Below are 15094 nucleotides of genomic sequence, written 5' to 3' on the forward strand. Positions count from 1 at the left end.
TGATAAATAAGAAATAGATGTCTGAAAAATGCATTAAATGCAAGGTGGTATGTGGAAGGAATAAATTCAACCATGTAAATACAGGATGGCAAAGGATGTGCTGGGTATAAATAAAGACAGAAGGAAGAAAGCCGCAGTCATGGATGACCACAAGCTGCATGTGAGCCAGGAAATAGCCCACACCACACTAACATATTTTTAAATGAACAGGGTACCCAAGGTCATGGCGATAGGTCTTTCTCTATTCTTTGAAGTTGTTTTCTCTCTTTTGATGAGCATGTCAAGTTTTGGTCACTGTATTTTAAAGAGATGTAATTTGTGGAAATGTCAGAATGATCAAAGGGGAAAAGCCGACAGTATCTGGCAAAATTGAAGTGTTTAGTGCAGGTGATGAAAGTTTAAGGGAAGTTCTGATTATTGTCACATATGTGTTTGGAGATGTGTAGATTTTTGTGAGAGGAATGTGCCCACTGGAGGAATTGGCTTGAAAACAGTATAGATTTGCTTTTGATAGCTTTACATGTTATAAATTCCTTATTGTTAAGGGTGTCACCATATTGTGGGATATTGTTCTTGAGAGTCCAGAATAGTACTATACAAGTGATTTTGCTCTTCTGGTGAGTTTGCATGTTCGTCTGGCTAAAAGTGAAACCTAGATCTTTGAAATACCTTATACCCATGTTAAGTCTGTGATTCTGAATTTTAGTAGCTATGTACATGTGTATGTACAGTCTTCTCTGTATCAGAGGAGGTTTGGTTTTGGGACTTCCCTTGGATCCCAGAATCCTTAAATGCTCAAGTCCCTGATACAAAATGATGCAGTATTTGCATATAACCAATGCACAACCTCCTGTATGCTTTAAATCATCTCTAGATTATGTATAATGCCTCATGTAATATAAATGCTATGTAAATGGCTTGTTAATACTGTCTGGTTTAGGGAATAATGACAAGAAAAAGTGTGAACTTGTTCAGTACAGATGTAGTTTTTCTTCCCGAATATTTATTATCTGCAGTTGGTTGAATTCGTGACTATGGAGTCCATGGATATGGAGAGCCACTATATATACTTATTTTTTTCTAACTTCAATTTTTTTATACAGTCTGGCTTGCTTTACATTCATAAATGATAAACAACTTGGAAACTATGGTAAACACCTGTAGAAAACTTGAGTTTGTAAGATTTTAATTTTTATTCTGACAGCCAGATTATGAGCCCTTAGGAGGAAGAGGTTAAGCAGTAACATAAATTCAGGAAGATGTTTACAACATGAACCAATGCTTTGTGGCTATATTTTAAGAGATTTACTCTGAATATTATTTTGATTAGAAATCAAAATACACCTGAATCAAATCACACCTGAATGTGTGAATGTCATTTTCTTTGAACAATTTTAATTTTGTGAATGGCATGAATTGGCTGGAGTGGTTTGATTTCATCAAGGACATATGTTGGCAAGATAGGGTTGATGTTTAATTTTTATTGCGACCACTGGTTTTGAAGGTAACATGAATGAAGAAAAAAGTCCTGGCAGTACTGACATTTCTAGGTATCTTATCCCAGGGGGATTTGTTCCAGGACCCCTGTGGACACCCAAATCCTTGGATGCTCAAGTCCCTTATATAAAATGGTGTAGTATTTACATGCAACCTGTGTGCATCCTCCTGTATGCTTTAAATCATCTCTAGATTACTTATAACACAATGTAAATGCTGTGTAAATGGTTGTTATTGCTATTACCGTTTTAGAGTTGGGGTCTCACTGTATTGCTCAGGCTGGACTCAAACTCCTGGGCTCAAGCAGTCCTCCTGCCTTAGCCTCCTGAGTAGTTTATGTTGCTTTTTATTATTGTATTCTTATTTTTAATTTTTTTTCCAAATGTTTTTGATCTGTGAATGCATGTCCCATGGATTCAGAGAGCCGACTATATAACCTCACCTCTAATTCAGTGGTTCTCATAGGAGAGCAGCGCTTGAAAAGAGGCCATGGTGGGACTGGGGTGGGGTGGACATGTCAGGGTTTTGTAAGCTGCTTTACCCATGCTCCCTCCCTAAATTCTCTTCCTCTCCCCTCCAGACTTTTTTTGGTGATTAACTATTGCTATGAAAGGGATTGTGTCCCTTAGGTATGTTATTGCAAGAGAAAATTGAGAACACGTGCCTTACATTTTATATTAGAACTCATGTTGAAAAAAGATGATAGTTTCCCCACAGTTTTGAATTCTCATCTAAGTTGTAGTCCTTTAGTTTCATTAATTGAGATTTGACTGAAGAAGTCATCATTGTTATAGAAAAAAATACAAATTCAAAGTTTATAAAGTGTATAAATGAAAGACTTCATTAGAATTTCGTGTAGATTGTTTTTCAAAAAAGAACTACAGAAACCCCTGTTATTTTAAATTTTGGTTCATAAAATGCTAAGTATTTATCAAGTAATGGAAGAGTAACAACCAAAGTGGGAATTCTTCAGTATCGGCGATTAATCCAAACTAACAAACGACAAGGTTCTATAATTCTAATTCACTTAGAGGGAAAGTATGTTCCACGTTAGGAACATAATTTATATAAAGAGAGGTAGGGGTGTGTGTGTGTGTGTGTGTGTGTGTGTGTGTGTATACATTCCTCGCCTAGGTTTGTTACAGTCATTTTGCTTTGTATACCAGGAAAAGAGTCACAATTTTGAAATTCATTAATTGGGTTTCATTCCTCACTGTGGCCCTTTCTCACCATGTAACATTGTAAATAGGAATCTTTCTGATTTGAAGCCTTTGCATTTATAGAATGGGTATAATAGTACCTTCTTACCTACCTCACAGGGTGGCTGTTGTGAGGCTGAAAAAGATATGTGGTAAATGGTGTATTAGTTTGAATGATACACCATTCACACTGCTATAAAGAAATGCCTGCGATTGGGTAATTAATAAAGAAAAGAGGTTTAATTGGCCTATGGCCCCACAGGTTGTATAGGAAGCATGGCAAGCATCATCAGCTTCTGGGGAGGCCTCAAGGAACTATAGTCATCATGGAAGGTAAAGCCAGAGAGGATACTTCTCATGGCTGGAGCAGGGGCAGGGTGGAGGTGCTACATTCTTTTAAACAACCAGATCTCTTGACAGCTCATTCACCAGCTTGAGAACAGCATCAATGGGATGGTACTAAACCACAAACCCACCGCCATGATCCAGTCACCTTCTACCAGGCCCCACTTCCAACACTGGGGATTATAGTTCAACCTAGGGTGGGGACACAGGTTCACATCATATCAAATGGTAAAATGCTGTACAAGTCAACCATAAACTTTTGATTTTAGAAGTTTATTACTTTTTTTTCCCTTGATGCAAGCTGCAAATCCACATGGGTGCAACTATACTTTTATAGTTAAGATGTCTTCTGCGTTTTAACCTCTGCCAAATAATTGTACGTTTTGAGGACATTCATTTTAGGCAATAAAACCTTTTAGGTTTGAGGACCGTTTTGTTTTTGTTCTTACTTGTTAGAGCTTATCTTAATTATCTGAACTGATAAGGTACCACAAATTGTATATAATGCATATTTTGTAGTTTTTTTTGGTTTCTATGATAATAGGAATGCATACAGGTGAAGGATTTTGTAGAAAAGAAATAAACTTGTGAGATTTGACTTTTTTATGTCTTTATATTTTTTTATTAAATTACTTGTAACCATTGTTTGCAAAGCATATGTGATCTTACATTTAATTTCCCTTTGTTGGTAAGCATGCTTTACAAAATAATTTTTTTCAGACAGAGTTTTGCTCTTGTTGCCCAGGCTGGATTGCAATGGTGCCATCTCAGCTTCCTGCAACCTCCTCCACCTTGGGGGTTCAGGTGATTCTCCTGCCTCAGCCTCTGGAGTAGCTGGGATTATAGGCATGTGCCACTACGCCTGTTAAATTTGTGGATTTTTAGTAGAGACGGGGTTTCACCATGTTGGTCAGGCTGGTCTCAAACTCCTGACCTCAGGTGATCCACCTGCCTTAGCCTCCCAAAGTGCTGGGATTATAGGCGTGAGCTACCACACCCAGCCCAAAATAATTTCTCTCTGAAATTTTTTTATGTTTCCAAAATCTTTTAAAAGAACTGCAACTAGTGATAAAAAAAAATCTGTTTGCAGTTTGTTTTCACAATGTTAATGCCATAAATAATGATTTTGTTCAAAATTATAGAAGTTATAGCTCCATACCTTCTGTAAATTGATTTCCTCAGGATGCATTTCTAGTTACATAGGCAGTCTCTAATTGAAACAGATGGATTAGTTTCCAAAGTTCACTTGAATAGGCAGTTGTTTGGGATCTTGAAAATACTTACCTATAGAAACAGTGTTGTAAATAAGAGAGTCTCAGATTATCAGATGACACTTACTTAAATCCATGTAGCTGAACTAATAATACGAGCTGCAGTTTTATCCTGTCTGTAAGGGCTACTGGAATATAATAGGAAAAAATAACAGGACATCTTACCCTCCCCCAACTCCATTTGTGGACCCAGATGCAGTCCGAGGTCTTCTGTAAATATTTTTCCATTTATCTTTTGCTTCTCGTTTTCCTTTGCTGTTTAGAACATCCCAGGATCTCATTGTTTATACTTGTTTTTCCCACTTTGTTGTAATATCAGTTCTTCTAGTCTGAGTATTGTTAATCTTGGGTCTTAGGGATGAGTGTAACAGGTAACCATTTCATAATGCTTCATGGTCTCCCAATGTTAGGGATCGTCATGCCTCCAACTCTTGCTCCTCCTCCATTAGATGTGCTTGTATGTTGGCCCTTCCCAGCCCTTCTTAAAAGTTTCAGGAGTCATCTCAGCAGTCCAGTAGTTTCCAGGTGTCCTTCCCAGCAGTTACTGTAGCTAAGGATGAATTTTGTTGTACTGTTTATTTACAGTCCAGTTTAGCTTAGAAGTTAAACCAAGTAAATATATATAAAAGATTAATCCTTAATACCACAACGACTCCATACAATTGTATTTTTTTAGAATAAACTTTTCATCTTGGGATAATATCAGACTGATAGAAAGTTTGCAGATAGTACAGAGTTCTTAGGTGCTCTTCATCCAGCACCCCTTAATATTGACTTCTCACTTACCCTATATATTTGTTAAAACTCATCTATTAACATTGGTACAGAGTGCTGTTAACTAAACTACAGACTTTATTTGGATTTCCCACTCTTTCTGCTGATTTCCTTTTCTAGTCTAGGAACCAGTCGAAGACACCACATTGCATTTAGTTGTCATGTCCACGAATCTGAATTTATCTGATGTATTCTCATGACTAGACTGGGGCGATGGGCGTGGGGATGGATGCCACAGAGTTGAAATGCCCCAGTGGCATTACTTTATCATTGGTGATGTGAACTTTGATCACTTAAGGTGGTGTCTGCCAGGTTTCTCCAGGAGGCACCATTTTTTCCTTACCATGCTCGACTTCTTTGGAAGTAAGTGGCTATGCACAACCCACTCTCAAGGGGAGGGAAATTAATCTCTACCTCCTGGAGGAGGCAGTGTCTAATGTATTATATGGAATTTCTCCAGATGGAAGTTTTGCTGCTTCTCACTTATTTATTTGGTTATTTATATCAGTATGGACTCATAAATGTTTGCTGTTGTTGTTTTTACTTTGAGTTACAATCCAGTACCATTGTTACTGATTTTGTTGCTCAAGCTGTTCTTGTTTTGGTGCATTGGAGCTCTTTCAGTTGGCTTCTGTGTCCTTTTGATATGCTCCCATCCTTTTTGTATTATTTTCCTTTTTATTTGCTTCTTGAATCATTTCTTTCTTATACCACAAGATGCTCTGGGCTTCTCTTGTGTTTTCCCTCTTTCTGTCCTAGGATCAGCCATTTCTCCAAGGAGCTCTGGTTCCTTTTACTGGATAGTGGTATTTAGAAATGAAAATGTGGGTACTGGGTGTGTTCGTTGCTTTTGGGGTATCATTGCTTTTAGGCCCTCTCAGTGATAGAATTAGAAAATACAGGTATGTCTTCTAATGCATGTATACACACAGATCTGTAATTCCATATCTATGTGTTTGTCTATCATCTGTCTATCTATCTATCTATCTATCTATCTATCTATCTATCTATCTATGTATCTATCTATCTCAAATAATCGTGAGTTCATACTGATGTCTCTGGCTCTGATCCAGCACAAGGTTCATTCTGACTTTCCTCCCTTGCTTATCTGTAACTTACTACTCTTATAATATGAAACCTGGCTTCCATTGCTATTATTAATTACATGTTTGTTCAGCCCTAGCATACTCGTAAAGTAGTTTCAGAATTGCTAACTGGTTCCCCTGTGAGAAGTAAGTTTATCAACTAGGGTGTAGTGTTTGAGTAAAGTTCTTTTTGTTTTTAGCCTTGTATAGTCAAAACACTATTTTCCAAAGTAACTTAGGTCAGTACCTTTTTCCTTCATCTTCCTCAGTGAGGGGGTATCATACTTTTGTAGTTTAATTAGATTCATTTATTTCAGTCTGCATTGCATCTTGGGATCCTCCAGTATCCTGGTTGACTTTCTAAAATGTGCATTCTGTATAGTTCTATGGGTTTTGTGCAATTTAAAATGTTAAATACTCACAGAATATTGTAATATAGTTATTTCATGCTCCTTTTTTGATTTTCATATGAACTTTATTTTCAGAAGAGAAAGATGAATATATTTTAATATGTACAAAAATGTGTAATTGTCTGACTTTGTTGCTTCAAATACTAGGAATATATAAATATATATATTTGTTACTGTCATATTTGCTTTCTTTAGAATTAGAAATGATCATTTAGTTATTATAAATTTAATGTTTAAATATGAACTACTTGTTCAGCTACCAATGAAATACTGTTTGTCTTTGGATTCTAACAATAGTTATGCTCATTTTTTCCTGTACAGACAGGAAACCCTGAAGGGGTTGCCGTTTATATTCAAAGCAGACAAATCATATAGAAACTAGGAAATCTATAACAACAGCTGTTCATTTATTGACTCTTACAGTCTGCCAGACTCAACAACCCTGTGAGATGGTGGTGGTATGTACATTCTACAAATAAAGAAACCAGTTTAGGTGCAGTAGATAACTTTCACCAAAATCACAGAGCTATAGATTGTTAGGGGGATTTAAATTCAGGATTCTGGGATACCAGACTTTATGCTAAATGGTTTCCAAACCTGGCTGCACATCAGCATTACCTAGAGGGCTTTAAAAAGTACGTGTGCCTCCAGCATTTTGGGAGGCCAAGGCAGGCAGATCACATGGTCAGGAGTTCGTGACCAGCCTGACCAGCATGGGGAAACCCTGTCTCTACTAAAAATATCAAAATTGGCCAGGCCTGGTGGTGTGCACCTGTAATCCCAGCTACTCAGGAGGCTAAGGCAGGAAAATTGCTTGAACCCAGGAGGCAGAGATTGCAGTGAGCTGAGATCACACCACTGCACTCCAGCCTGGGCAACAGAGCAAAAGTCCATCTCGGGGAAAAAAAAAAAAAAAAATGTGCCTATGCCATTCTCAGAGTACGGCAAATCAGAGTCTCCCGGTAGGGGACGTGAGCACTGACATTGTTAACAAACTTCCTACGTGCCTCACGTGGAGCCAGACCAGCACCAGCGTAGTTCTGGTGCTCAATGGAAACACTGTTTAGGCTACAGTGCTCCTCCACCCCATGCCTTTAAGATCATGCTGCTTAATACAGTTGTTAGAGTTAACCTTATTTGTTTCGATCATTCCCTGTCAGATTTCGTAACATTACAAGAACTTTTTAATTGAATGACACACTAACAGGCGCATACTTGCTCATTTGCCTTTAGGTTTTCTGTTTTGTTAAACATACAAAAAAATACAGAGGAAAGCAGGAAGTTGTGTACATTATTTTGGGCTATAGCGAGCAAAATGACTCAAACTGATATAAGCTCACAGGTAGGACAGAACTTTTCAGCTGAGAACTGGATCCCATGATAACAATAGCACAGCAGTAATATTAAGACTAGTATATTAACTGAGTACTCGCTGTATGCTGGGGCTAGGAAGAGGGCTAAGTAACTTGATCAGGTTACACATCTAGAAAGTGGCAGAGCCAGGTTATGAACCCAGAGCTCTGGCTATAAAGCCATGTATGCTCTTGACAGTGTACAGCCTCCCAAGGTTACATTTTGTCCCACACAGTCTTTTAAATATTTTTTGACTTAGTGCCTTACATTTTTAAATGGGAAAATCCGGATTTTATGTTTTCCTTGAAATACTGGGAAGTCTGTCAACACTGGACTCACATTCCCACATGACCAGCAGCAGAAGTGCTCCAGTGTACCACAGTATCCGTCATTTGTCTTATGGCCCCCCAAGTGCACCTGTTTACATCACTTAAGCCTGTGTAGGAATTTCAGTTTGTGATGGGATCCCAGTGTAGAACCACAGAAACTTGACTTTTGAAGGGTAATGTAAAGGCTCTTTGTATCTAACACTTCATTTAAAAAAAAATATGCTTTCCTTTTGTTTATTTATTGGGATATATTTTTGAAGTCCCTGTCCTCTGTCACTGCTCAGAGTAATTATCATCTGGTTTATATTTTCTTGTGTTTTTTGTGATTCTATAAATTATGCCTGTGTTATGTAACACATGTAATTTTTTTTTTTGAGACGGAGTTTCGCTGTTGTTACCCAGGCTGGAGTGCAATGGCACAATCTCGGCTCACCGCAACCTCCGCCTCCTGGGTTCAAGCAGTTCTCCTGCCTCAGCCTCCCGAGTAGCTGGGACTACAGGCGCGTACCGCCATGCCCAGCTAATTTTTGTATTTTTAGTAGAGATGGGGTTTTACCTTGTTGACCAGGGTGGTCTTGATCTCTTGACCTCGTGATCTACCCGCCTTGGCCTCCCATAGTGCTGGGATTATAGGCGTGAGCCACCGCGCCCGGCCATGTAATTTCTTAAAACAAATGTAATAATGCTATACGTATCCAAGGGGTTTCCCCCATGCTGTCTACTTTGGATCTGTTCTTATAAATATATATCGCTCTACATGGTATTCCATTATATGAATGTACCATAATTTATTTAATTATTTCACTCTTGATAGCAATTTAATTGTTCTGCTTGTGTAAACAGTGTAGCCACAGACATTCTTGTACACACCCTTTATGAACTTACTCTGTTGTTTTTGTAAGAATGGTTAATTGAAATGAAATTGTTAGGTCATGGGATATGCACATACACATCTTTGATATATATTGCCTAACTGCTCTCCAAAAAGACTATACTAATTTATACTTTACCCAACAGTATCGGAGAAATTGGATTTTTCCTCATTATTGCAACCATGATCAGTAAAAAATGTAATTTCATTGAAATATATATTTATTTTTATTTATTTAAAGATTTAGAGCCTCACGCCATTGTCCAGGCTGGAGTGCAGTGGCACAGTCTCAGCTCATTGCACCCTCCACCTCCCAGATTCCAGTTATTCTCATGCTTCAGCCTCCTGAGTAGCTGGAATTACAGGCATGTACTACCACACCTGGCTAATTTTTTGTATTTTTAGTAGAGATGGGGTTTCATTATGTTGGCCAGGCTGGTCTCAAACTCCTGGCCTCAAGTGATCTGCCCACACGGGACTCCCAAAGTGCTAGGATTACAGGCATGAGCCACTGGCACCTGGTTTAAATCTTTCTCTTTATTTCTAGTGACACTGAACCTGTTTTTCATGTTTATTGGCCATTTGCATTTCTTTTAGTTTTCTTATTTATTTTGCTTATTTTCTGTTAGGCTGCCTTTCTCTTGTTGATCTGTTGGAACTATTTATATTTATGAATTTTATTCATTTTTCTGTGACGGCTATAAATATTTCAGTTTGCCTTTTAACTTGTTTAGGATACTTAACACTGCATAGAAATTTAACATTTTTGTATAGTCATGTCTGTTATTATTTTATGACTACCTTATTTTATGTGTACTCATTATTTTAAAATTTTGTAATTGTCATGGTTTTCTTCTTACACTTTGAATCAGTTTGCAGATAATGTCCATGTGTTGTCATTGTTGATTATATTTCTAAAGTTTTTTTAGTCTGTAGATTCCCCCTTGCCTTTTTTTTTTTTTTCCCCATATATGAAGAAACAGGGTCATTTATCTTGGAGGGTCTGAATTTTTATCATTATATCCCAGTTGGCCCACATGTTTCTATTTTCTTTGTGTTCTCTGTGAATTGGCTATGAGATAGATTGGATTGATACAATTCATACTTTTTTTAATTGGTGGATTGTATTAACACTGCCTTCTCAGGACACACACGCATATCTGACTATTTGTGCCATTAGTAGTAGTTGATGAACATTCCTTGATTCCTTAATTCATTAAGGATATTCTACTTATTTATTCTTCATTTATTAGCTTCGTTATTATTCATTTCATTTATTAGATATTGCTATAAGGATAAACTTTTCCTCACCTATTATATGGTTACTTTGTGGAATAGTTGATGGAAATGGTTACTTTGTGGAATAGTTGATGGAAATGGCAAGATAAATGTGGTTGATTCTTTCCCTTTTATTTACAATTTTTTAAAATAATGATTTCGTTTATTGGTGACTGATTAGTGTTAGTATGATTTTGAACTATTGAATTTAAACATATTTGATACATTTCAATCCATGGATGTCATTACTGTAATCTATTTAAGTAATTGTTTTAATTAACATTTACATCCCATCTTTGGACAATAGGAACGTATTCAATATACTAAATAGCAGGGAAGCTATCAAAGGGCTGTGAAAAACAAGAGTATAACTGACTATTCCAGGCTGACATTGTGTTTCTGTTCCAGGTTGAGAATCAGATATATTTTCTTTTCTTTCTTTCTTTTTTTTTTTTTTTTGAGATGGGGTCTTACTCTCTTGACTAGGCTAGAATGCAGTGGCACAATCTCGGCTCACTGCAACCTCTGTCTCCTGGGCTCAAGTGATTCTCATGCCTCAGCCTCCCAAGTAGCTGTAATTACAGGCATTCGCCACCATGCCCAGCTGATTTTTTGTATTTTTATTAGAGATGAGATTACCCCATGTTGGCCAGACCTGTCTCAAACTCTGACTTCAAGTGATCTGTACACCTCAGCCTCCCAGAGTGCTGAGATGACAGGCATGAGCACCATGCCTGGCCGCCAAGAATCAAATATATTTTCAAGGAACCCTAGTTCCTTTTATTGAGAAGTAGTATATTCCAAGACCACAATCTGACACCAGCATTGTTCATTGCAACTGAAATTGTGGCTGGTCATTGTTTTAGTCTTTAGTGGACAGATGAAAACAGACAAAATGCATCACAAGTCCATTCTGACACTTCTGATTCAAATTCAGGATTGCAGATTTTTGCTTAATCGTTTCTGACTTAATCCATTTATCACTGCCTTTCTTAAGAAGCCCAGTTTTCTGTGATACCAGGTATGATAGAATAAAATACACAATCATCTCAATTTGATTACTGGAAAACAATTCAAGTTTTGTTTTTGGTCATCCTTGGGCTCTCTATGGATGTAACATCAGATAACTTCGTTTTAAAGACTTTGGGAACATTTCTTCTTGGGGTTCTGTCACTGACTAGGTATACAATTAGATTCTCTTCTTTTTTCTATTGTATTTCCAAAATAATAGCTTTATTGAGATATAATTCACATAGCATCAAATTCACTGTTTTAAAGTGTTCAGTTTAGTGGTTCTCTGTATTTGGAGTTGTGTAACCATCGCCACTGCAACTGTCCTCACTGTCTAACTTTGGAACATTTTTATCACCCCAGAAAGAAGTCACCTCCTGTTCTCGCTAGCCCCATTCCTAGGCAACCGCTTATTTACTTTCTGTCTCTTAATATTCGCCTAGCCATCTAATGGGGCCATACAGTGTGTGGTCTTTTGAGATTGGTTTATTCCAGTTGCATAATGTTTTCAAGGTTCATCCTTGCTGTGATGTGTATCGGCGCTTCATTCCTTTTTATGGCTGAATAATATTCCATCGTATGGCACACATTTGTTGACCTATTCATAGATTTGTTAAAATTTTGTTTTTAGGTATTCATTTTTAATTTGTTTTTATAAGAATTAGGTAAAATACTTGGTTTTACAAGAAGATCTAAATGTATTTTCAGAGAAGTTTAGCTTCTCTCACAGGCATAGTTAATCTTTTAAAACGTTTTATGTTTTATCCTTCCAATTTTTAGTGTAAGCTTTTGGAAATATGTAGTTTTGTTTATTTATTTACTTCTAATGTTTAAGATGAGTTTATTTCCCCCAAGATGTCTTTGTGTTATATCTTTACATAATACCCCTAACATCCCTCCTTCAATTTTTTAATCTGCTTGTTCCCAACTTTGAACTATATTGGAATTATCCTTTTCTTTTACTGCCAATGAAATGCTGAAGTATTGCATATGCTCTTTCCTTTTCCCCCGATTTTGGTGTTGTGGTATATCTATATTGTCACATCATACAGCCATGTATGACAGAACTTTCTTCTCCGTAGCTGTCATTTTGTTCTTCAGCATTGTATGTGTGTAGATAGATAAAATATTGATAGTAGACATGTAGATGGAAGTTTTGGATTTTATTTAAACTCTCATTTTTAATTACTATATCCCAGTCTCTTGAGTCATTCTGGTTGAGTGATACCTGTTCTTTAGTGGATTTCTGAGTCAGGGCTCAGGAGGACAGTATTTCCTGTTTCTAACAGTTACTGTTTCTAATAGTTTGCAACATTTATACTTGGATTTTTGTTTGGTTGTCCATAAAATCTTTGGTTTGTATTTTCTTTCCTTGGGTAAATTCGTTATTCATTGTCTTTTGACAGGAAGCATTGATGTTGAAAGGTCTGATGACATTGTGATTTTTTTGTTTCCACTTAGAACTTTGTTTTGAGTATTTGCTGAATACCGAAAGGATTTTTTTCTTTAAACTCTGCTAGTTTTACATGGGATTGGTTTTTCCAGTTTAATATTTTCAGATACATGGTGTGCACTTTGAATACAGAGTTTCAGGGTTTTTTTGTGTGTGTGTCAGACTGTGTTTTAAATTTCTAGTGAGTTTCTTAACTTACGGTTTCACGTTTTTTTGCTTCTCTGATTCAGTTCTCTTTGGGAACTGGTCTTTATATATTTTGGACCTACTTTGCCTGTCTTCTCTGTCACTTCATTTCATATCTTTTCTTTTTCTTAGTTTCTTATTGAGTTATAAAGTTTGCTTTTGTTGACCTCATTTCAGTGAAGGCATTATCCATTCTGATTATTTGCTCTTACCTGCCTTCTAGTTTGTTTTTGATTTTTGAATTAAAAAAAATTGATTTGATTTTTGATTTAAAAATTTTAAAAATTCTGAGTTCTACCACTGAGATTTTTTTCTAATTCTAATTTATGTCATTTTATATTTTTACGATTTTCTTAATTTCTTTTTTTTTTTTTTAATTGTAGGTTCTGGGGTACAAGTGCAGATTATGCAGGATTATTGCATAGGTAGATACATGGCAATGTGGTTTGCTGCCTCCATCTCCCCCATCACCTATATCTGGTATTTCTCCCCATGTTATCCCTCCCGAACCTCCCCACCCCGCGCTGTCCCTCCCCAACCCCCACTAATAGACCCCAGTGTGTGATGCTCCCCTCCCTCTGTCCATGTGTTCTCATTGTTCAACATCCGCCTATAAGAGAGAATATGCGGTGTTTGATTTTCAGTTCTTGTGTCAGTTTGCTGAGAATGATGGTTTTTAGATTCATCCATGACGAACTCATCATTTTTTATGGCTGTATAGTATTCTGTGGTGTAGATGTGCCACGTTTTCCTTGTCCAGTCTATAATCGATGGGCATTCGGATTGGTTCCAGGTCTTTGCTATTGTAAACAGTGCCGCAGTGAACATACATGTGCATGTGTCTTTATAATAGAAAGATTTATAATCCTTTGGGTATATACCCAGTAATAGGATTACTGGGTCAAATAGAATTTCTGTTTCTAGGTGTTTGAGGAATCACCACACTGTCTTCCACGATGGCTGAACTAATATACAGTCCCATCAACAGTGTGTAAAAGTGTTCCTGTTTCTCCACATCCTCTCCAATATCTGTTGTCTCCAGATTTTTTTATTGCATTTTAGGTTTTGGGGTATATGTGAATAACATACAAGATTGTTGCATAGGTACACACATGGCAGTGTGATTTGCTGCCTTCTTCCCCCTCACCTATATCTGGCATTTCTCCCCGTGCTGTCTCTCCCCAACTCCCTACCCCCTGCTGTCCCTCCCCAATTTCCCCCCAACAGACCCCAGTGTGTGATGCTCACCTCACTGTGTCCATGTGTTCTTGTTGTTCAACACCCGCCTATGAGTGAGAACATACAGTGTTTGATTTTCTGTTCTTGTGTCAGTTTGCTGAGAATGATGGTCTCCAGGTTCATCCATGTCCCTGCAGAGGACACGAACTCATCGTTTTTGATGGCTGCACAATATTCCATGGTGTATATGTGCCACATTTTCCCTGTCCAGTCTATAATCAATGGGCATTTGGGTTGGTTCCAGGTCTTTGCTCTTATGAACAGTGCTGCAGTGAGCATTTGAGTACATGTGTCCTTATAGTAGAACGATTTATAATCCTTTGGATGTATACCCAGTAATGGGATTGCTGGGTCAAATGGAATTTCTATTTCTAGGTCCTTGAGGAATCGCCACACTGTCTTCCACAATGGTTGAACTAATTTACGCTCCCACCAACAGTGTAAAAGTGTTCCTGTTTCTCCACATCCTCTCCAGCGTCTGTTGTCGCCAGATTTTTTAATGATCGCCATTCTAACTGGCATGAGATGGTATCTCAATGTGGTTTTGATTTGCATTTCTCTAATGAGCAGTGATGATGAGCATTTTTTCCATGTTTGTTGTCTTCATGTATGTCTTCTTTAGTAAAGTGTCTGTTCATATCCTTTGCCCACTTTTGAATGGGCTTCTGTTTTTCTTGTAAATCTGTTTGAGTTCTTTGTAAATTCTGGATATCAGCCCTTTGTCAGATGGGTAGACTGCAAAAATTTTTCCCATTCTGTTGCCGATTCACTCTAGTGACCGTTTCTTTTGCGA

The 15094-nt window shown here is 37.4% G+C and overlaps 1 protein-coding gene across 8 annotated transcripts in view; it reads left to right on the forward strand.

Annotated features, from left to right (window-relative positions):
• Nucleotides 1–15094, forward strand: part of MAP3K4 (mitogen-activated protein kinase kinase kinase 4) — a 128863-nt gene that overhangs the window by 55147 nt on the left and 58622 nt on the right. The window lies entirely within an intron of this gene.

The sequence above is a fragment of the Callithrix jacchus genome, chromosome 4 (genome assembly GCF_049354715.1).
Source record: "Callithrix jacchus isolate 240 chromosome 4, calJac240_pri, whole genome shotgun sequence".
Taxonomy (NCBI): Eukaryota; Metazoa; Chordata; class Mammalia; order Primates; family Cebidae; genus Callithrix; species Callithrix jacchus.